Below are 23,874 nucleotides of genomic sequence, written 5' to 3'. Positions count from 1 at the left end.
AATGTTATAATGAAGCTTTTTTAGTGAATATCTCAGTTTTTCAAATTTTGTTTCATTCGACGTTATGAAAGCTCACGCGAGAAATAAACTAAAATAACATTTAAATTAACTAATTAGGAGCATTTACAAACAAAAATATCACAGTCATGCTATGCTTGATCATGAGCCATGAAATATTTCACGCGATCTGTCGGAGCTGCGATTTTGTACTAAATTTATCCATTTTCATCTGTATGTGTGATGCTCGGACTTCAATCTGTCAAACTGGTAGCAAATGTAAATAAAAATGATCGTGGTTAACATGCGGCTGGATGCGTTTGGAAAGGTAAGGTTTTATTCGGCAATTTTTAGGGTCGAGCTCTTGTGGAAAACCTTATATTTTTATGTTTTTTGGAGAGCTTTGGCCTAAGTTCCCTTTAGACATGAAAATGTACGGATTATTCCGGGGATTTCCTTAAAAATTTTCGAATAAAACCTACTTGTTTTATGGGTGAGTACATTTTCTTTTTTGCATGCATAGCCCGGACTCTACTGTAGGGCGATTTAACTTTGACCAGACTCAGACAGATGAAGCATTAGTGTGTGTTTGATCATTGGGCCTTATTCTGCGAGGCGAATGAAGTGACTCGGAGTCACATTAGTCGTAGTCACGTGACTATAGTCGGGGTATTCCGAGAGGCGACTCACTTTAGGTGACTAGTTCATTGCTCCGGAGGCGAATGTTCATTTTGACGTTCCAGCGGAGATGAACCAAATTCATCGGGTTCACCATGCGAACTGTCAAAATATGGAAGAACGTTTAAAGAAGGTAGTGAAATATTCAATTTCTTAGATGACGTCAGATTCATAAAGCATTCGAAAATTGATACTGATTCAATGCATGATTTTTATATAACTAATCCAATGTAGGAAATTTAAAAATCACCAAATTGTTCTTAAATGTGGTGATAATCTCTGAGCGGAATTCAATTTGTTTTTTGTTCTCGTCCAGGTTAAACACTGGGATTTGCATTTTTGAGATTGATATAATTTCAAATTTAGTTGTAAAATTCTTATTAAAAATGTATTAACTATTAATTTTCTGGAATAAGATTGCGATTCTCAAATCGAAATTCTTATGTTTATTGGAATTTTAATTCGACTTAAATTCAGATTGAAAACCTCAATCTTAAATTTTATGTTTTATTTACGATTGTCAGACGAATTACAAATTTTCGATTAAAGTTAATTTAAAATCAATTAACAGAACCTATTATCAAGATCGGTTTTCTTTAATAGTTTCGTAATTCAGACTTCAGATAACATTTAAAACTAGAATATCATAATATGTCACTGTCATATATTTTAGATTCAGGTTTCAAATTTCATTTTTTTTATGAATATTCATAATCAAAATTTCAGAATAGAGAATAGAATGATTTTCAGTTGATGTCAACAGAGTTAGGTGTTGAGGCAAAATTATAATTAGGTTTATTTTTTTTCCAAGAATGCAGACTTAATTAAAATATTTGTACATGTTAAACCTTATAGCCCCTTCTCCTCAATTATTAAAATTTTTGATCACGGTAAGGAAACAAAATGTGTATAAACTAATAATTGAATATGTTTTCATCAGAGTCGAACCAGCCTGCGGCTGAAAACCTCTCAAATAAAGACAAAAAATAATATGTTTTATTATTAAATTATTTTCTAACCCTTCGTTTCATAAAGTAACAAATTTGCAACAATTAATATATGGAAAAAGTGAAAAATCGTATTTTTTTTTAATTTTTTTTCCTTGATGTACTCATCATTCCCAACTGTAAAAAGTGATTTTTAAGGAAAAATAAAAAAATCATGAAATGAAGGGCTAACTAAGTTTGGAATTTAAATAAAAAATTAACTGAAATTACTAATACATTTGCAAAAATAAGAACTCCGTACCTAAAAAATAAAGTTCTCTTTATGGATTGACAGTTCGTTGAAGTTCATCCGAAATGACTTTTTCCAAACGTATGTACACACTCAGGTGATGCAAATCGAATCGATTTCATGCATAATTTCGGACACTAATTTTTAAAATATAAAGTGAAACGCATTTTTATTTGATTGCAAAAATTTTATCTCGTGTTTGCAACTAGCTCAAGTACTCATATAATCAAAAAACAATTATTTTTGTCGGTTGTGATTACAACTAATTTTTAACATAAATTTATGCTTCACCTTCCTTTGTATATAATTGGGATTTGCCGACAAATTCATGCAAAATGAATCATATATACGTACACGCTTATTTTTTAGTAACCATTTATGGTTAACTTATAACCATTTTATGGTTTTTGCTTCAAAACTGCCAATTTGGTTATTTTTTAACAATAAATTAGAGAGAAATTCTAACCATCATGGCAGTTCTCAAGGAATAACCAAAATATGGTGAAAAATTGCCTCTTGAATTGAAAAGAACAACTGCGGCATTTTCATTTTGCCGCCATTTTCTCAATCATCTTTTCAGTAGCTGGATGATTCTGTTTTTAAAAGTTGGAATAATCGAATTTAAGTTCATTTTCCTCAAAAAGAAATAGTTGTCCGATCGGGAAATATATAGAAAGGTAAGTTTTTTTGCATTTGCCCTTAAATACTTTGATTATCGAATTGCTGCCGGAAGATCTTTGATTTATGCAGGAAGTTCATCCTTTGGGCGGATGTCTTCATATCAACTTACGTTTCCCAGCAGCAGTGTCAGTGTCTAGTCACGATACTTTTCGGTAGTTATTCTCTGAATTAATTCAATTTACTAATGGAAATGGAACCAATAGTTCCTACCAAATGATTTTCCGGATGTTTACTTTGACTATGGAATTGTTTGTTTGCAGGATGCTCAGCCAGGATCTTGACAAGAGGAATGGCGGATGGCGGAAACAAATCGGTATCAACTGTATCCTAAACGGGTCACTAGACCATAGCGGCTTTCGAATCAAGCGGATTTCGGTACAGCAGTACAGGAGGCTGCTAGGGCGGATCTTCTGTCATCACATCCCCAACAGTTTGTTGATTAGCTGGTTGACTGTAGTCGGTGCTTTAGCTTTCAAGGCCAGGTAGCTACTCTCAGGGCTACACAATTTCATTTGCAGCAAGATCCTTAAGCCGTTACGTGATTCTAATGGGCATTATCCAGGATTGGACCAGACATTAAATAAGCTCTACGTGACAGCAGCAGCAGCAACTGCCACAGCGATGGTTTTGCCGAAAACTATTTCTACCTTCCGGACAAATTTCATATCCGTTGTCACAGAACGGTATGTCAAAGTTAATTTGTTGCTTGTCCATGAGTTGGTTGATCGGAAACTCTCCGGAGCTGGTTTGTGTCCACTACCAGGCGTGAAGGCGGATGGACCAGATTTCAGCACTGGCAGGTATTCGAAGATTTTCACTCGTGCTTTCTCACAAATGGTTTCAAAATTGATCTCCTTTTTCTTACAGATTTCCTGATTGGATAAATTTTAAACCGAAAAATTCTGTTACGTGATGTCGGATGGTTAGTGTATCCCAACCCAACACACAATTTCTGGAAACAATTTCTCCAAACACAGACTTTTTCTGGGAAAAAATGAGATTAAAAATATATTAAAATCATATTCCATTCATTTACTTGGCCCGAAATTCGATCTGGGATTCGAAAAATCTCTACGGATGATTTCCTTTCTTAAATTGTGGAAAAACTCAAGATAATCTTTCACCCGTTTCTCGTTCACTTTGCTTTGCGGTTAAAAATTAACCATTTCCCTCTTCTCCGCATAAATTTCCTGCGGTTAAAAAGTAACCATATTTCCACTTCTCAAGAGAAGTCAAAAAATGACTTCTATGGAAAAAGTCAAAAAATCACTTAACGCGGAAAGGTGTGAAAATGGTTACTTTTTAACGATAATTGGTTAAAGCATTTCGAGCGTGTATGAAAATCAAAAGGAAAATAAGAACAACCAAAATATTCTTCGGATCGTGCTTCTCCCCAAACAAATCCGGTAACAAAAATGTTTTCTGGCCAAATATTAGATGGAATTTCTACCGTATTAATGCAGCAGCAGCGAGCTCACTACAAACGGAACAGATTTGATGAAAAAGGTAAGTTTTCAATAAAAATTAATCGGAACTTGAATTTAACCATTTAATTTTATTTTACTCGCACAGTAGGACTTGGCTCCAAGAAGCTGGAAGATTCTCTGTGCGGTCTGGTCGTCCGGTAGGCGAGTGAAACTTTGTGGTGCACGGACCTTCCATCTTAGGCAAGCTAAGGCCAAGCAACATACGGATATTGGGACGATTTAAACAGGTGCTATTTGTCTATTTGGACTGTTATGGCGCACTCCAGGCAGCAGCAAACTCTCCCGGCTCAAAACGTGGGAACTGAGTGGGAATGATGGTGGTAACGGGACATGCAAAGGCAAAACCAGCGAGGAAATGCCTTTTTGGATATCAACAATAGCATGCAAATATAGTTTATATTAGGTTAGTTTTATATTAATGATGAAGTATCTACAAAAAAGATCATTTTGAAAAACCAAATCCGAAATCTCTTTCAATTTTACTTCATCAGTTGCTTTTTCATATTCGATAATTAAAGGTGCACAGTTTTGAGGTAAAAATTAGAAACAGAATAAATACACTCAGAAAAATACTATTATGTATGCCATAAGATTCTCTTATGAAGTGGCGCCATAAGAAAAATTAATGAAATTCATAAGATTGTCTTATGACGCGAATGAATTCTGAAGATGAACGCCTACTTCAATGAGAGGTTGTTGCTTTTCATAAGAGATTCTTATGGAAATAGTAAATCACTTTCTAATAAGAAAATTCTCGATATTTCATGCTGAAAACATACACTTTATTGTTTGCCAAATTCGTTTAAAATTAAATCCTTCATTGTCACCATCAGCAGCGCATCAACAGAGGCTCCATCAAAGTTTTTTTTGCCGCATTTTAATCTTCGACCTTTGGTTTTTTACCGATCAGCTTGCTGAAAAGTAAACAAATAATTTATTTTAGTTTACTAATATATTCAACGTTCACACAAAAAACATCAAATCGAACTTACCATTCCGGAGATAACAATAACATTTAACATTGAAGGAAAACTATAATAACTATGAACTGGCGATTGCTTCGCACTGTTAGATGATGAAAAAAAACTGATGCTATGAATGAATGTGTTCATCATTTTTTCACAATGCCGTTTCTTCTATTTTTCATAAGAACATCGTATGAAAATTGAAAGAATTTCATAAGACTCTTATGAAAAATTAGTTCGGACGCAAAAAAGTGGTTCATAAGATGTATCTTATGAAATTTATAATAAGATTTCCTCTGAGTGTATAATATTTTTTAGCATTTTAGAACGAATAGCAACGTTTTTTAGATAAAAAGGAGTATTTTTCACCTTAAATTTGTGACAATAAAAATTTATACCATTTTTTCATAGATTTTAGCGGCATTTCTGTTTATTTCTTCCGAGTCACTTGCGGAATAGGTTACGACTCTAAAAGTCACTTGCCACCGACTCGAGTCACGCCATTCGCCTCTGAGAATACGGTGACAGTTAAGAAAAGTTCATTCAAGTCACCTAAAGTTCATTCAAGTCACGGCATTCGCCTGCTAGAATACGGTGACTCTAAAATACCAAGTCACTTCACGTCACTCGCCTCGCAGAATAAGCCCCATTGCAATTTCCCTGCAAATGCATACAAAGCATGATTAATTGCAAGTCAAAGGGAATACTGCATGCAAAAATACATCACTAATGTTTCATTACACTACCGGCTAAAATTTTTTTAAACACCAAACAAATTAAAATTAATTTCGAAGTACTAAATTGAAACTAAATGCAAATTATTTTTCTACTTTCAGATGAATGAATGACGATCTTTATGCGGAAATGAATACTACACGGATGAACGAATGGAGTGCACCCACTGTGCCACCCTCATACACAAAGATAATAATATCTTATCGGCCCGCGACGATGGAATTAGACGACACATGTGATATGCTCTACGCGTAATGATAATTCTCGGATCGTTAGGAACCAATATACAGGATTTATTTGTCGTTACTCGAAATGATCGATGCTCGTTCCTATTTGCGTATGGTTTTTTTTTTGTATGATTCAGCACAGATTATAGTTATTTATGGTTTTAGATCCGCGGCGGAGAAAACCCCTAACGGTTTACCGTCCACGTCCGCGAGTTCATACGAACTGGTGCCCCGTTTACTAAGGACGATGCAGGGGACGTACTGAGGCCCTAGTTTGGCGTTGTACCTTTGGCTAGCCGATGACTGACGAAAGTTACGCTTGAACATACGTTGACCCGGTTGAAATGAGGGTGAGTAACGTTTGTGGCGTAAATCGTATCGTTTCTTTGTTTCGTCGTGGGTTATCTTTAGTTGTGTGACTACAAGGTCTTGTTACATTTAATACTTTTCGTTATTATTCAGATACGATATTCGAGCGAAGTCGCAAACTATTTAGAATTTACCCATTTCCCCATAAACAATAAGAAGCGTGCAATCAAGATTTGAACGAATTCACACACCCCTGGCCAAAGATAAACAAACAAATCAGAAAAGGATTCGGAACGTGAAAAACTGGCATCCGTGGACAGAAAAATAGACGCTTGAAAGTTGGCAACATTTGTGCTGTCAAGTTCTTGCTTCCGTGAGAAGAAGAGTAAAAAAAAAAGTGGTGGTGGAAAAAACGGCTGCAACTTCCGCGCTGATCGGCTACGCCGAAGATTTTGCTCCATCAGCAAGCGGCACGATCCCGGCAATACTGGCACTCGAAAGTGCTCAATTCGGCCGCCGAAAAGGAACAAAGCTGCTAGGAGGCAACTCGTGGGCAGGCGATCTCTTCGAGCGTGAGAAGAAGCCGGAAGCAAGATAACGCTCACCGGAACACCGAGCCAGCACCCGGTTACGGTGTGACCTGTTTGCCAAGCCATTAGCAAACACGAAGAAAAGGGGTCAAAGCGACCTTTTTTTTGTTACGGAAGATATTGTTCCGGGCTTACGTTTATCGGCCAATAGTTTACCGCCATTTGAGGCAGGTTTGAAGCCCGTTCCGGAAAGTCCGGTTTGAGCCTCTTGTTACGGCTTTGTGTGCTGAAGGCCACGTTTTGTGGAAGTTTGTCATTTCTTCGGAACTTTTCGGAGCGACACACTGGCCAGCTCCTGAATATTATTTTGACTTGCCACAGCAGTGCTTCGTTCGGAAGGTACCGATTGCACCGCATCCTCGGCGGTTAGCGGAAAAGGAAAGTGCACTGTTGGTTTCCCGGAAGGTTTCCGGAAGTGCGCCTGTGTGGCCCCCGCGGCTCGGCGTTTCTTTGGCCTTGATGACCATTAGTGCACGAGGAACAAACGTGGTTCTGCTACGGAAATCGAAGCTCGGCATCGATTGCTGGGTTATTTGTCGTGTGTCGGAGTTGTGCGAGGATCCTGCGAGAAGAAGGAACAGGAAAGGAAGGCAAAGAGTGCTCTGTCCTCATCGACAGCCGAAAGTGCACCCACAGGGCGACCTGCTCTGTCCTCATCGACTGCCGGAAGTGCACTTACAGAGCGTTTCGCGCTGTTCTCATCGCCAGCAGAAAATTGGAACGATTTCAACAACAGCTCAACGGAAGCACGCAGAAAAGTGCAACACATTGGTCGACCGATTGCAGCAAGTGAATAGCGGGTGGTGCGGATCCTGCTGTGCGCCTCAAGCGTGCACCGGGGCAAGGTGCATTCATGCATCTTCCAAGCATCCGTCCCCAGAGAATTTCCGATCAGGTCAGAGAGGAACACACGGGAATCAGTTCGACGATTCGAGGCGGAGAAAACCGGGACATGAAATTCAACTCGCCACTGCCAACCTGCATGCATCGAAGCCAACGAGATCAACGAAGCAACACAGCACGTAAGTCGCTTTAAATTATTGTTTTTATGGGGGGAAAATAACAAAATGGGTCATCCGAAATTATGCAACCACCATTGATGTTGCTTTGTTTATGTTTGCGAATTTTTATCAGCTTTATCTGGTGGCATCGTCCCCAGTAGTAAAGCCTCCATAATAAATGGCGCCCAACTAAATCGAACCTAATTAGTTGTGCTTGTTCGATAAATTTATAATGAGCTAGTCACAAATGTCGTTATTATTTGTGTAAATGCTTATAGTTATTATGATTATGATGATTGTTATTGTTGATCAGTAATCATCATTATTTGTTGAATATTATTACCGCTCTTTTTCAAAATATCGTATCATTCTTCATTAGACCATAGTTGTAACACTTAATTACTGGTTAGTTATTGATCCATTCAAAATGAATTCTAAAATAGAATTATTTCACCTCAATGATGAGGAAATTGCATACGAACTGGCCTTGCGCCATGTGACAAATTTGGCTTCTAGCACCAGACGTGCTAAAGTTGTTAAATTGAAGGCACTAGTCCAAGAGGACATATTAAGAGAAACCAATTACGTTAGCTCTGAATACGCGATGTCTCCGGAATCAAATATTGAAGCCTGTCAGATGGCGCTTCAGGAATTGAAAAGTTTTGTAGATTCGGCAATACAGAATGGCAACTCGGAGCAAATGGCTTGCACTCGGTCGAGATTGTTACATTACCGGCAACGTTTGTCAATAATACCTCCGGTCTCTTCGGTAAAAGAAGCGCGGAAGATTTTGAGCGATTTGGTCGAGATGTTAATTTCCGAAATAAACAGTGCTGTCAACAAGGTGGTGCGCAGTGATTCGGGAAACTTAAGTGGCAGATTGAGTGAGCCTAGCAGTGAAATAGCGGAAGGCAGAGATGAAGACGACAATCCTAGCTGGGGTCAAGCGGTTCCAAATCGGCGTAGAGGTGCCACAGGTCAACAAAATCCAGCACGAGAGCAGGTCGAAGGGTTAGCTGGAAGGCAGCAAGCGCAGGAGGACGTCCGGAGTCCAACGAACTTCAACATTGAAGCGGAAGTGGGTTTGAGATCCGTAGACGTTATCGACGAGCTGCGTGTGGATCTTCAACATCGGCAGAGGAGGCAGCGAAATTTGGGTGGCAGTTCTCCACACTCCAGCAGAAGCTTCGGTTATGAGGAGCAGCGAATGGTGAAGGCGATTCACAACTGGCCGTTCAAGTTCCGGGGTGAAAAGGACACGACGTCACTCAACATCTTCCTCGACAGGGTCGAGACGTTTGCCAGATCCGAAGGGCTTAGCGATCGAACTATTCTTGCTTCAGTAAAACACCTTCTGTTGGAAGACGCACTTGATTGGTACTCCAGAGCGTTAGCCCAAGGTCTTCTTCTTTCGTGGTCAGCATTCAAGCGAGAGATTCGTCGTGAGTTTTTGCCGAGTGGATATGCACAGATACTGCGTCAAGAAGCTAGTTTCCGATATCAAGGTCCGGATGAACCTTTTGGCAAATTCTACCGAGACATTTCTACATTATTTCGGTTTATCGAACCGCCACTTACCGAAGAGGAAATGATGTTCATGGTTAAGAAGAACATGAACATGGAGTACGCTACCATTGTTACAGCACGGCAACCGAGAACACTGGTGGAGTTATTGGATGTATGCAGCAACTTCGATGAAACCAGGTTATTGTTAAGCAGACAACGCAGGATTCCAATACCCCATACAGCTCTATTAGAACCAAACTTCGCTACACCCGCGCCAGGTCGTGCGCAAGCGACGCAGCATCAACAGCAGCGTTTCAACAGGGTTCACGCAGTGGAAGCCGATAATCAAGAACGAGTGGTAATGGAGCAGCCGACTACGTCCTATCACCAAGCAGAGGAGCACACGACTTCACAAGATTTCGTCGATTGGCAGGAGAAATACGAACAGTTGTACGAGCAAGTTTGTGCCATGAAGCTTCAACTGGAGCGCAGACCGAATCGTTTCGTTACAGGGCTACAGCAGCAAAACTCTCTACAGCGACCGGATCAGCGTCTGCAACCGCCTACAACTTCGGCAGGTCAGAACAACATGGTGAATCGGCAAGGCAGTCAAGCGGAGAACTATCGAATAGAACATCCGTTGCAACAGCAAGCTAAATGGGCGCCGCGGCAGCAGCAGCAACAACAGCAGCAGCCTCAACAGCCGCAGCCTCAACAGCAACAGCTTCAACGGCAATTCCAACAGCACTATCAACCACAGCTCCAGAACCAGCAGCTTCAGCAAGCAGGCAGCAACATGTACGATCTAGATCCTGTTCAGCATACAGCGTACCGTCCAGCGCTTTGCTGGAACTGCGATGAGCAGGGGCATAGGTTTCCGGATTGCACGAAGGCACAGGCAATTCTTTTTTGCTACCGATGCGGTCGAAAAGGTTACACGTTACGCAGCTGTCTTGTTTGTAACAGCGAAGCGGAAAACGCCGCAGCGAGGAAGTGGTAGATGGAGGGCCAGATTCTTCGCAACACATCGATCAACCTTCAATACCTCCCGACCTTCAAAACATCAACTCTATAATCATCAATCCCGGACATGACAATCGTCCACACGCCGTTCTGGACATCCTAGGAAAGAAAATCACAGCTTTGTTGGACAGTGGTGCGAACTGTTCTTTGCTAGGTGGCAGTAAAGCACTGATTGTAGAAGAGCTTGGACTACGAAAAGAAGCACTGAACGGTGGCATCAAGACAGCGGATGGAACGCCACACAAAATCAATCACTTCACACGTCTACCGATATCATATAACAATCGGAATGAAATATTACCAGTCCTTCTGGTGCCGAGTCTGCCAGACTGCGCCATCATGGGCATGAACTTCTGGCAAACGTTCGGAGTCAAAGCGGTATGCTGCTCAATGATTACTGATGAGCAAGAGTTTGAAGCAGAGCCGATGAAGCAACTATCGGTAGAACAACGCCAGATACTGAATGAGACAATCAAGCTATTCCCGAAAGCCGAGGAGGGAAAATTGGGAAGAACGGAGCTTTATGAACACCGTATAGATGTGGGCAACGCCACGCCACGGAAGCAGCGATATTACCCAATGTCCCAGTATGTCCTGGAGGAGGTCAACCGCGAAGTAGACAGGATGATCTCATTGGATGTTATCGAGGAGGCAGTTTTCTCGCCATGGAACAACCCTCTTGTGGCAGTCAAGAAGAAAAACGGGAACTACCGCGTCTGCTTAGATGCAAGGCATCTAAATTCCATCATGGTCAACGAGGGCTACCCTATCCCACAGATTTCTTCGATTATCAATAATCTAGGAGGCTGTTCATTCATATCGTCGATAGATCTCAAAGATGCTTTTTGGCAAATGCCGCTTCACAAGGAATCGAGGCCTCTGACGGCATTTACTGTACCTTCCCGAGGGCACTTTCAATTTAAGGTGGTCCCTTTTGGGCTCTGCACAGCCAGCCAAGGTCTTGCGAGGATTATGACTCACTTGTTCGCGGACATGGAGCCGTACGTCTTCCATTATTTAGACGACATCATCATATGTTCAAAATCGTTTGAGGAACACATCTCAGCTCTTAAGGAAGTCGCAGCCAGACTACATAGAGCTAAGCTTACTATTTCGGCCGAGAAGTCCAAGTTTTGTCGCCAGCAGATAAAGTATCTCGGTTATATTCTTAGCGAAGGAGGCTGGAAGGTGGACGACGAGAAAGTAGAGTGTATTGTTAAATTCCCCGTACCTACAACCAGGAAGGAAGTCCAACGGTTTCTGGGAATGTGTGGGTGGTACCGTCGTTTCATCTCCGATTTTTCCCGTATTGCCGCTCCCATCACCGAGCTTACGAAAACGAAAACGAAGTTTCGTTGGACAGCAGCAGCCGAGGAATCTTTTCTGAAACTCAAGTCAGCCCTAGTAACAGCTCCGGTCTTAGCCATGCCGGACTATACGAAGACATTTTCTATCTCTTGCGATGCCAGCGATATGGCAATTGGAGCCGTGTTGACGCAGACAATCGACGGAGACGAACACCCAATCTGCTACTTTTCACAAAAACTCTCTTCTTCGGAAAGAAAATACACCGTAACTGAGAAGGAATGTCTGGCCGTAATACGAGCGATTGAAAAGTTCCGTGGCTACGTCGAAGGAGTACGCTTTGTGGTCTACTGTGACCATTCCGCCCTCAGTTACCTGAAGACTTTGAAGAATCCAACGGCCCTGATGAGCAGGTGGTTGTTGAGGCTCAACGCGTTCGATTTCGAGATACGATACAGGAAAGGCAGCTGTAATATCGTTCCAGACGCATTGTCCAGGATAGTTTGTTCGTTGGTCTTCTCAATCACGCAAGTACACGATCCATGGTACAAAAACCTCATCACGCAGGTGCAGAATCAAGGCGGAAAGTATCCAGACTTCCGAATAGCAAACGAAGAACTCTACAAGAATTGCCAAGTCAAAGACGAAATGGGTGTCATCAGTCATCGTTGGAAGAAGATCGTTCCAGAGGAAGAGCGAGCAGAATTGATTCGTCGTTTTCACGATTCGCCATCAGCCGCGCACTTAGGTTTCTACAAAACATGGCACAAACTTCAACAACACTATTATTGGCCGAAAATGCAGGACACCGTCGCTCGTTACGTGAAGGCTTGCGCTACGTGCAAAGCCAGCAAAGCTCCCAACAAGCAAATGATGCCGCAGATGGGGAAACTTAAGCCAGCAAAGCTGCCGTGGGAGTTAATATCCATCGACTTCGTCGGACCGCTCACAAGATCCAAGAAGGGCAACACAGTTCTTCTGGTCATCGTCGACTGGATCACCAAATACGTCATTGCCCACCCGATGCGGGCAGCCGATTCAACCAAGATGGTCGAATTTCTCGAGGAAAAGGTCTTCCTGAAATTCTCTAGGCCGAGGATAGTACTGTCGGATAACGGGAAGCAGTTCGAGTCACAAGTCTTTCGAGCGCTGCTTAGCCGTCACAACATCATCCACATGAAGACAGCATTCTACGCACCGCAGGTCAACAACGCCGAGCGGGTAAACAGAGTTCTCATTACATGTATTCGTTCCTTGCTGGAGGAAGATCACCGCGAATGGGACAAGAATCTGGCAGCCATCACCACCGCTATCAACAGTGCGAAGCACGAATCCACTGGGGTCAGCCCACACTTCGCCAACTTCGGCCGGGAACTTTTGCTGCATACGGATCTATACACTCAGCAAGACTTAAACGTGTCAGATGATCCAAAGGTCGCGCAGGAGATGCGGTTGTCCACGATCAACAGGATTCACAAGTTCATCCAGCAGCGAATCAAGAAGAACCACGAGAAAACGAAGGAACGCTACGATCTACGAAAGCGGATTGTCTCGTTCCAACCAGGCGAGCTAGTATGGCGTCGTTCGTTTGTACTATCGTCGAAGGCGGACCATATAAACAAGAAGCTGGATCCGAAGTTCATCGCTGCCATCGTGAAGGAGAAACTGGGAGCGAATTTGTACATGTTAGAGGATGTCGTCACAGGAAAGCGTGGGCGCTACCATGTGAAGGACATCAAACCTGATTAAATATTCAAGCTATGTAAGCCACAACGCTGACCACAAGCTCACTCGGAGCACAAAACACGAAATGGAGAAGGCTGAAGGACCAAAATCATCTTTGAAACCTCGCCCCCAACAACTCGGAGTAAATAATGCAGAACTCTTCCATTCGAAAACTCAATGAAGCACAGCTGATGCTAAATCGTCGCTAGGACACCGACGAACACAACGAAGAAGGCGTTTATGAAGGAGACAACGGCCTTGCGCGGGACCAGCGTCGGCTGAAAGGACTCTGAGAACTCTGCCAGGAAGTTCGTCAGAATTTGGGGAGGGCTGGCAACCTTGCGTGGGATTGCCACCACTCATTGTCCAGAATGCAATCCTGTCATCTTGAAGCAGCGTAGCAGCGCTGGGGATAGTAGCACTGGTGAGCCACCGTAGCCAGGCGCTGCACACCATTACAGAGAACCCATCCAGGTTCGGGATATTGGAATGTTCGGAAAGTCAAGTACAGCAGCTCCAAACACCACGTCGCTGCAATTGAAAGGATTGTCAGGACATCAAGAAGAGGATTCAGCACCATAGAATACAGTTATGCGAAGAAGTTGTGAGGAGTAGACATCATGACGGCCGCTACTACCATATCGACTTTCTCTCGCTAACTATCGAAACCTACACGCCTATCTAATCTAGCTATGACCGCTACCCAAGGTAGTCAACAAGAGCCTCCCGAGGTGAAAACACGCCAGTCGTTACTACTACAACTAGGAGATCATCCACCAACCCTATCAATCTCCAAATCAATACAAGACCTCCAGCTATGACCACAGCCAACGCCTGTCAACCAAGCGCAACAGCGCAGGAAATACCGTTAGGCCGATCGGGAAAAATCGTGCATCTGGAAAACGCAGCGAGCAATATCTCTCATCTACCTCCTCGAGAGTACAGTAACAAGTCCAGCTATGTCCGCTACTCAAGGTAACCAACAAGACCATCGCCGATGTAAAAATACGTCCATCGTCAAATCCACAACTATCTGCCATGCTCGACGACTCCGGAAGAAGGCGCCGTCTGAAGGAGATCATTCGCAGCAGCATCAACATCCGATTTTGTCCCACAAACACGACACTGCTTAACGAGCACAGTATCAACAGGACAACGCCCAGTGTTGCTTGAAAGAGGTTGCAAGATTCCTTTTGACTTTCTCCTAGTCCGGAGGACCATAATTCGACCAAGCATCCTGGATGAAAGAGAAACCGAATAGTGACATCTATAAACAATCCCGATTACGACAACCCGATAGAGACAACCTTCAACCAATCATGAACTCCCGATTAAGACTACCCGATTAAGACCACCCAATCAAGTCCACCGGATCAAGACTACCCGATCAAAACCACCCGATTAAGACGACCCGATTAAGACTTACCCGATCAAGACTATACCTTCTGCCAACAAACACCCGATCAAGACTTCCCGATTAAGACTCCCGATCAAGAAATTGGTCGTTGAAACAAAAAACAATCTCCCAACATCCCCTATAAAAGCCAAAAGACCTACTACGGTCAAAGCCATTAATACACAATAGAGCATCGTTTAGAATAAGTGCCGACAGTAAAACTGTCTTCTATAAATGCGAAATCGTATTAAAATCGTATGTTAAGGATCATGCACAGTTGTCAAAGGGGGTTGCCAAGACAATTCAAAAGGAACGCGATCTGGAGGCGCGGTAAAACCTCTATCTTGGGCTCTTCGTAACTTAGAGGACTAAATCCCTCTTCTCCCTAGACTTCTGTTGCTTCGTTTAACCAGTATACCAGTACCGCCTAGTTTTGTTTTGTTAAGTCCTACTCGTAAGATCTCAGTCATTCTTCATTACAATGGCTATTAGATCTAGGATATTTGTAAGCTGCTGAAGTGAGAGTAATATTGTTGATTTTTCGCAGAATTCGATGGAAAATTTGCCAGATCTGCTGGTGCCTACCGACACAATCTGCCATGATTTGATGGCTTAGAGTTGTTTTTGTATTTGAATATTTGCCAAGATTAGTTGGTTTTGAGTACCGTTTGTATTGAGTTTGTTTATTGAGCTGTAGACACCTATCTAGAAGGTGTATTGTTTCCGAGATTGAATCGGAAAGAAGTCGTTAAACTCCATCGAATTCATAGAGAGGTAAGAAATTTTCATGGATCCCTGTCATGATCCATGAAAATTTCTACCAAAGCAGCAATGTTGTGTTACATTTAATACTTTTCGTTATTATTCAGATACGATATTCGAGCGAAGTCGCAAACTATTTAGAATTTACCCATTTCCCCATAAACAATAAGAAGCGTGCAATCAAGATTTGAACGAATTCACACACCCCTGGCCAAAGATAAACAAACAAATCAGAAAAGGATTCGGAACGTGAAAAACTTGCATCCGTGGACAGAAAAATAGACGCTTGAAAGTTGGCAACATTTGTGCTGTCAAGTTCTTGCTTCCGTGAGAAGAAGAGTAAAAAAAAAAGTGGTGGTGGAAAAAACGGCTGCAACTTCCGCGCTGATCGGCTACGCCGAAGATTTTGCTCCATCAGCAAGCGGCACGATCCCGGCAATACTGGCACTCGAAAGTGCTCAATTCGGCCGCCGAAAAGGAACAAAGCTGCTAGGAGGCAACTCGTGGGCAGGCGATCTCTTCGAGCGTGAGAAGAAGCCGGAAGCAAGATAACGCTCACCGGAACACCGAGCCAGCACCCGGTTACGGTGTGACCTGTTTGCCAAGCCATTAGCAAACACGAAGAAAAGGGGTCAAAGCGACCTTTTTTTTGTTACGGAAGATATTGTTCCGGGCTTACGTTTATCGGCCAATAGTTTACCGCCATTTGAGGCAGGTTTGAAGCCCGTTCCGGAAAGTCCGGTTTGAGCCTCTTGTTACGGCTTTGTGTGCTGAAGGCCACGTTTTGTGGAAGTTTGTCATTTCTTCGGAACTTTTCGGAGCGACACACTGGCCAGCTCCTGAATATTATTTTGACTTGCCACAGCAGTGCTTCGTTCGGAAGGTACCGATTGCACCGCATCCTCGGCGGTTAGCGGAAAAGGAAAGTGCACTGTTGGTTTCCCGGAAGGTTTCCGGAAGTGCGCCTGTGTGGCCCCCGCGGCTCGGCGTTTCTTTGGCCTTGATGACCATTAGTGCACGAGGAACAAACGTGGTTCTGCTACGGAAATCGAAGCTCGGCATCGATTGCTGGGTTATTTGTCGTGTGTCGGAGTTGTGCGAGGATCCTGCGAGAAGAAGGAACAGGAAAGGAAGGCAAAGAGTGCTCTGTCCTCATCGACAGCCGAAAGTGCACCCACAGGGCGACCTGCTCTGTCCTCATCGACTGCCGGAAGTGCACTTACAGAGCGTTTCGCGCTGTTCTCATCGCCAGCAGAAAATTGGAACGATTTCAACAACAGCTCAACGGAAGCACGCAGAAAAGTGCAACACATTGGTCGACCGATTGCAGCAAGTGAATAGCGGGTGGTGCGGATCCTGCTGTGCGCCTCAAGCGTGCACCGGGGCAAGGTGCATTCATGCATCTTCCAAGCATCCGTCCCCAGAGAATTTCCGATCAGGTCAGAGAGGAACACACGGGAATCAGTTCGACGATTCGAGGCGGAGAAAACCGGGACATGAAATTCAACTCGCCACTGCCAACCTGCATGCATCGAAGCCAACGAGATCAACGAAGCAACACAGCACGTAAGTCGCTTTAAATTATTGTTTTTATGGGGGGAAAATAACAAAATGGGTCATCCGAAATTATGCAACCACCATTGATGTTGCTTTGTTTATGTTTGCGAATTTTTATCAGCTTTATCTGGTGGCATCGTCCCCAGTAGTAAAGCCTCCATAATAGTCTTTGATTTTTTTTCCTATGCCTCTGAATTTTTCCATTCGTTGCTCCTCGGTTAGATCCTCGATGGACTCTAGTCGGTGATCGGAGCCTTTTGTCACTATTGTCGTTACAGGGAAAAACTGTAAAATCAGTTGAGCGACAATGGATTTTTCTCGGAGTAGGTAAGTTAAACCTTACGTCGGAAGTAGTGCGCTGGATGGCGGGTCACCGTACGATTCCAGCGCACTACTTCCGACGTTAGGTTTAACTTACCTACTCTGAGAAAAATCCATTGTCGCTCAACTGATTTTACAGCGCTGGACTGGCGACACAATATTTCATGACCAAAAATGACGCAATGCGGACTAAATTTTGTGGACGAATGAATTGTGTTGTTAAGAACGAATTCAATCTCGGATATTCGTGTGTCCCATAATGTTTGGTCCGTTTTTACGTACGATCGAATCATAGAATTGATCGTACGGTTCACGCGCTCCACGGGATTCGCTTGGCTATGATGGCGCGAGTTAGTCCAATGCTGGATTTCGTACTTTTGGACAAAATTATTGAACTCCTTCGATAAAAACGTACTTGCATTATCTGTTATAATAATTTGGGGGGCTGAGAATCGCCTGATCCATTGCTCTTCCAGCACTTTGCACAGATTTACATTCGAAATCTTCCGAACGGGGACAAGCAAGGAATATTTTGAAAAGATATCCATGATAACCAACAAATGTCTATTGCCTTGCTTGCTTCGCGGTAGAGATTGGATGTAGTCCATGCAAATGAGCTGAAAGGGCCTGTTGGCGATTCTCTGCTTTCCCATTTCAGGCACGCTCGAAGTGGTTGAGTGCTTATTCTGTTTGCACAATACACACTTCGCAATGTACTTGCGTATGTCGCCACACATGCGTGGCCAGTAAAAGCGGCGTTTGATCTTTTCTACGCATTTATCGTAACCTATATGTAAAGCCTTATCGTGTTCATTCTCCAAAACTTGATTTCTCAAAGAGGCAGGGACGCATTGTTTCCATTCATAACGGTAGTCCATCGTGTCTGTCTTTGCTGTTATGAATTTGTAAAGTTTGTTATCGACAATTTTGAAGTCCATGTATTTTTCTGGATCTTTTTGAACTTCAATGCACAATTTTTTGTACCATGCATCCTCGGAATCAGAATCTAGCATTTCGATTGATCGGGAAAGGGCGTCAGGTACCACGTTTTCCTTACCTTTGCGGTGGCGAATTTCCATTTGAAATTGCTGAAGCGTGATACTCCAGCGGCTTAATCGGGAGGACGACCTTCGCACGCATTATAAAAGTCAGGGCTGACGAATCGGTAATCAAAATGAATTTGGTTCCCTCAATGTAGCCCCTGAATTTTTCAATGCAGCGAAGTGCAGCTAGTCCTTCTTTTTCAGCCGCGTGGTAGTGCAGCTCAGCCCCTTTCAATTTTTCTGAATGGTACGCGATAACCTTTTCTTGGCCGTCTTGCACCTGAGTAAGGACACCTGCGATAGCCGAATCACTTGCGTCGGTTTGGACGGTAAATTGAAGCGCAAAATTTGGATTGGCCATCACAGGCGCCGATATGAGGCGATCTTTTATTGCCTTGAAAGCCGCATCTGCTGCCGTGGTCCACTGCACCCTCTCTGGCTTGTTCTTCAACAAGTCAGTAAGAGGTGCCGTTATCTCACTAAAATTTTCGATAAACCTACGGTAGTAGTTGGTCATACCGAGGAATCGTCTGAGTTGTCTTATCGATTTCGGAACCTGATATCCAACGATCGCTTGTACGCGATCGGGATTAGGCCGTAAACCATCCTGAGATAAGATGTACCCAAGATACGGCAATTGTTGGCAGCAGAATTTGGATTTTTTTTAAATTTATGCATAAATTAGCTCTTTTTAATCGTCCAGCTAAATCCTCAAGGCGTGCAACGTGTTCCTCAAATGTTTGAGATGCTACCACAATGTCGTCCAGATACACGAATATTGACGGCTCGAGAGCACCATGGTCCAGAATTCTATCCATACACTTGCTCAAAGTGGCTGGCGAGTTACATAACCCCATCACACAACGTGTCCACTGGAAGAGTGCTCTTCCAGGGACCGAAAATGCCGTGTATTTTCGGGACTCGGTGTGTAACGGAATTTGGAAAAAAGCCTGAGACAAGTCTATGGTAGAAAGGTACTTCACTGGACCTAGGTGACTCAGAATTCGGTTCTGGTGCGGCAATGGGTAGGCATCTCCTTTGGTGCGCTCGTTGAGTTTTCGAGCATCGAGGCAAATTCTTACCTCTGATGTATCCTTCTTAGCGACTGGTATAATCGGGAGGGACCAATCGGAGTTTGAAGGTTCTACAATACCATCTTTCAATAATTTGTCCAGCGCCTCATAAATTTTGCTCTGGATTTGAGGACTCCAAGGGTAGGGGTTTTGCCTGATGGGGGGAGAATCCTTGAATTCATTTTTAAATTCTATTACGTGCTCCAGCACGTTGGTTTTCCCAAACTTTCCTTCTTCCGCGTGAAAAAACATTTTCTTAATTTTTTCCAATTTTTCTGTTTGGTTTCGTGTGAGTTCTTCATGTATTTCTAAAATTTCGAAATCTTCGTCATTCTCAATATTTGTTGCCAGATCTTGAATAGACGGAATGATCCCAAATTTCTGCCAAAAATCGTACCCCAAAATGCACTTACGTTTGAGGCTTGGGGCGAAAATTAAATTAAGGATTTTTGTTGTATTGTTGAAAGTTACTGGAACATCAGCACATCCTAAAATTTCCAATTCTTCTCCGCAAGCTGTTTTTAAATTAATGATTGCTGGTGCCAGATTTAAGTTTAACAATTTAATGATTTTTCTTGTCCCAAAACCTACAACCGTTCGTGCAGCTCCACTGTCCAAAAGACCTATCAGTTCAATCCCCAATAATTGGATTTTTGCGAAAGGTCTTGCATCATTGCTTACGTTGATGAGCAGCGTGGCAATCTCGTCAACTTCAGCGTGATTCATCACTTTCGCATAACCCAATTGTTGAAGAATGTCTGTTGGGTCATTTGAAACAGGAACTTGAGGCCTTAACGAGTTATCTTGACTGCTTTGCCTCACTGAGCAGCCTTTCCTAAGTTTTTTGAGTCACAATAAGGGCACTCTGAGGTGGCAAAACCAGGAAAACCACAAGCCCAGCAGAAAATGTTCCGAGGTTTCTCACAATCGCGAAAATCATGGCCTTGATCATGGCAATTGAAACAAAAGCCTCTTTTTATTGGTATATAGGATTTAACTATTCTTTGAATCGGATCAATCCCACTGGTACTTGGATTTTGGTTCCTTTGAGAATAGTTTCCTGAATTATAAGATTTGGAACTTTGAGAAAACTGTTCTGTTCCTCGCGATTCATGATTTGTTAACGGTTTAGGAGCAAAATTAGAATTTTGAATTGATTTGTAATTATTATTGTAATTTTTTGAATAACTATTATTATTTTTCTTAAACCGTTGCTCATTTTTGTTTGTGTTTTCCGTCCAATTTCTTTGAAAATTAAGTTCTTCGATTTCCGCATTCGATCTCCCCGAAAATCGATTTTCTTTTCTGGCATAAATGTACCAATTTATTGCATCAAATTGCTTACCGAACTCTCTCATTTTAGCGATCGAGTTTATTCCGGCAGCCAACATCGCAGTTCTGCAATCTTCCCTGCACAGTAAACGAAAATTACCGAGTTCGGTAATTTTTTTACCGAAATCCTAACATGTGGAGTTCGTTAAACTGTTCGGTAATTTTTTCATGGCAGAGAAGTGACAGCTGTCAAATATTACAGACCTTTTTCGGTAAAAAATTACTGGAACTCGTCTGATCATATCTAAGATCAACTGTCAAAATTTTGACAGTTGTCAACGTGACAGCTCCGTTATATGACCGAGCAACCGGTATTGTTGAACCGGAAAACCTGTAATAATTACCGAAAGGCCGGTAATATTGACAAAAAAAACTACAAAAGCTCGGTAATAAATACCAAAAAACCAGTAGAGTTTACCGAAATACCTGCGATTACTATCAAAATACATGAAATTATTACCGAAATATCTGTAAAAATTACCGAAATACAGTAATGTTTTTACAAAGAAACTGTAAAATTTCGGTAATATTTACCGAGCAACCGGTAGATTTTACCGAAATACCTGTAATTTTTATCAGAATATCGGTTAGTTTTACCGAACAATCGGTATTCATTACCGAAATAAGAAAACTTTTTCGGTAAATTATTACCCAAAAATGTAATTTTGTCGGTAATATTCTACCAGAAACTAAATTTCAGATTCCGGTAAGAAATTACCGATAAAATAACAGTTTTTGGTAATTTCACCGAAAACTGTAAAATTTTCTGTGTTGTTGTTGTTTATGCTCTTGAGCTCGGGGCTCGTCCGAAGTAACTTTTTTTTGCTGAGGCGCCTCCCAGGATCAAATGACCATCATTATTTAACTATCCAGGATTCCATTGGATTTTGCTAGATAAAAAAAACAATTTTTATTAATTTTATTTTTAACCATTTCACGGAACTAGCATTCTTGAAACAAGTCAAGATTCTTTTTGTTCACGGTGCGTTGGAAGAAGTCCATTCTGCTGTCAATTTTTCTGCTGCTTCACGGGAGCCACCAATTTTATCGGCTCTTCGGTCTTATTGGGAGTGATTTTAGCTGCTGTTGTTTTCGCGGTTTTATAAAATAAAGAAAAAAACTGCTAAGGAATAATCCATTTTTTCTGAATTACGGACTTACCGACCGAGTTGTGCTGGCAGGCCTATTTTTGCCGTTGTTGCATAAATAGATTGCTTCGGGGACGGTTTTTCTCAATCCGATGTTGAAACCTGCTGCTCCTTCGCTGCTGATCACCGGGAAGTTAACTTTCCAAAAATGGCGACGATTGCTTGGATATAAATTAGCATCCCGCTCGCGCACACAGCAAACTCGAGACCATTCAATACGATTGCAAGAGTGAGAGGGAATTGAAAAAGAAATTTGAAGTTTGACTTGACAGCGAAGCTGTTTTCAGTATTACTTTACAGTTTTCGGCAATTTTTTACCGAAAATAACTTGCAAATAGATTTGTTTACATTTAAATAAACGAGTTTCGGTGAATCGTAAATCGATTAACGAGGTTCGATAAAAACAAGACGTCAAATTAATCAATTACCGAAAAATTTCGATTTACAGAACTGGTTCTGTAAACTAAATTACCGAACTCGGTGATTTTGATTTACTGTGTGGTGTTACGGAACAAGGTTTCAAATTTACGACGGTCATCCCACGGTTCGGACATACAACGAAAAATACGGACAACATCAAGGTAAAAGTCTTGAAACTTTTCGCGCGGCCCTTGTCTTCGCGCGTTGACTAACCGCTCGTATTGGTAGTCCATGTCTACCGGCATAAACTCGCTTTTGAGTTCCTTCACGAGATTGTCCCATGAACCTAATTCATTGGAGCCGTTGATCTCCATGAACCAGGACCGAGCCTTACGCGTGAAGAGGTGGTGCGCAGACGCAAACAATTCAGCTTTTGAAAACCCCTCAGACCTAGCATTGAATTCGATTTCCTTCAAGAATTCATTGATTCTTCTCCCGTTATCCATCCCATCATATCGAACCGTCCATTTATGAATGGGGAAGCGATCGCGACGTGAATTTATTACCGACATATTCTCAACACTTTCGTGCGTCACTGTAGGTTTAATTTTCTCGACTATACTCGAATTAGAAGCACCTTTCACTTTCAACCAATCTTCGAAATTTTTTGGTTTCGCAACGCTGTTAGTTACCGAACCTACCGAACTGCTCGACTTTTTGATGGTTGCATAAGTCGCAGGCTTATTTTTCTCGATCGAATTTTCTAATGCCGAGATGCGCTCAAGCAGTTGGCTAAGCGTAGTTTTTAGTTTATTATTTTCGCCTACGAGCTTGATTATGGCTTTATCCTTTTCGTCTAATAAACCTAACGTGTTTTCCCGATCTGCGTCGAATGAGTTGTTTTCAAAGTCGGCCTGTTCGTGTCCTTCACTCGCGTTTGTAACCCGATCGATAAACTCCTCACGCTCATTGATAACTTCTTCATCATCTTCTTGTTCATTCATATTTTGATTCTCAATGGCAGGTTGCATGCTTTCATTTATTAAGCTTAATTCAGCTTGTCTTATTTCTTGAATGGGAGAAACGATTGAAAAGAACATGTTGAGAAGTTTGGTGCACTCAACAGCAATGATTCCAATGCTGTTAACGTCATCTTCGTTCACAGCATGCACTTTTAATCGTTCCATCCTGGAATAAATATGCAAAAGTCTGGTCTTATACAAACGGTCAGGAATTTTCTTAGCCTTTTTTCCTTTCAATGCATTTCTAATTTCATCTAACTGAACTCCACATTCATTAACTTCGTCTTCTACCTTTTCCCATACAATTTCATAATCAACGATTTCATTTTCTTTTTCAGCTTTCAACCATTCTCGTAATGAGCGTTCCTTACTGCCGCGCCCCCTTCCGGACACGT

At 42.2% G+C, this 23,874-nt stretch overlaps 2 long non-coding RNA genes across 2 annotated transcripts; both read left to right on the top strand.

Annotated features, from left to right (window-relative positions):
* Nucleotides 1-297: 297 nt before the first annotated feature.
* On the top strand, nucleotides 298-3,591 carry LOC129739721 (uncharacterized). The gene is made up of 3 exons (XR_008735949.1): nucleotides 298-490; nucleotides 2,853-3,392; nucleotides 3,460-3,591. It is a non-coding gene; the product is annotated as an uncharacterized LOC129739721 (long non-coding RNA).
* A 356-nt stretch (nucleotides 3,592-3,947) lies between these two features.
* Nucleotides 3,948-4,651, top strand: LOC129740427 (uncharacterized). Its single transcript, XR_008736236.1, has 2 exons — nucleotides 3,948-4,098; nucleotides 4,165-4,651. It is a non-coding gene; the product is annotated as an uncharacterized LOC129740427 (long non-coding RNA).
* The last annotated feature ends 19,223 nt before the right edge of the window (nucleotides 4,652-23,874 follow it).

This window comes from Uranotaenia lowii, chromosome 1 (assembly GCF_029784155.1).
Source record: "Uranotaenia lowii strain MFRU-FL chromosome 1, ASM2978415v1, whole genome shotgun sequence".
NCBI lineage: Eukaryota > Metazoa > Arthropoda > Insecta > Diptera > Culicidae > Uranotaenia > Uranotaenia lowii.
The sequence above is the reverse complement of the archived record's forward strand: the minus strand, read 5'-3'. Positions and strand labels throughout refer to the sequence as shown.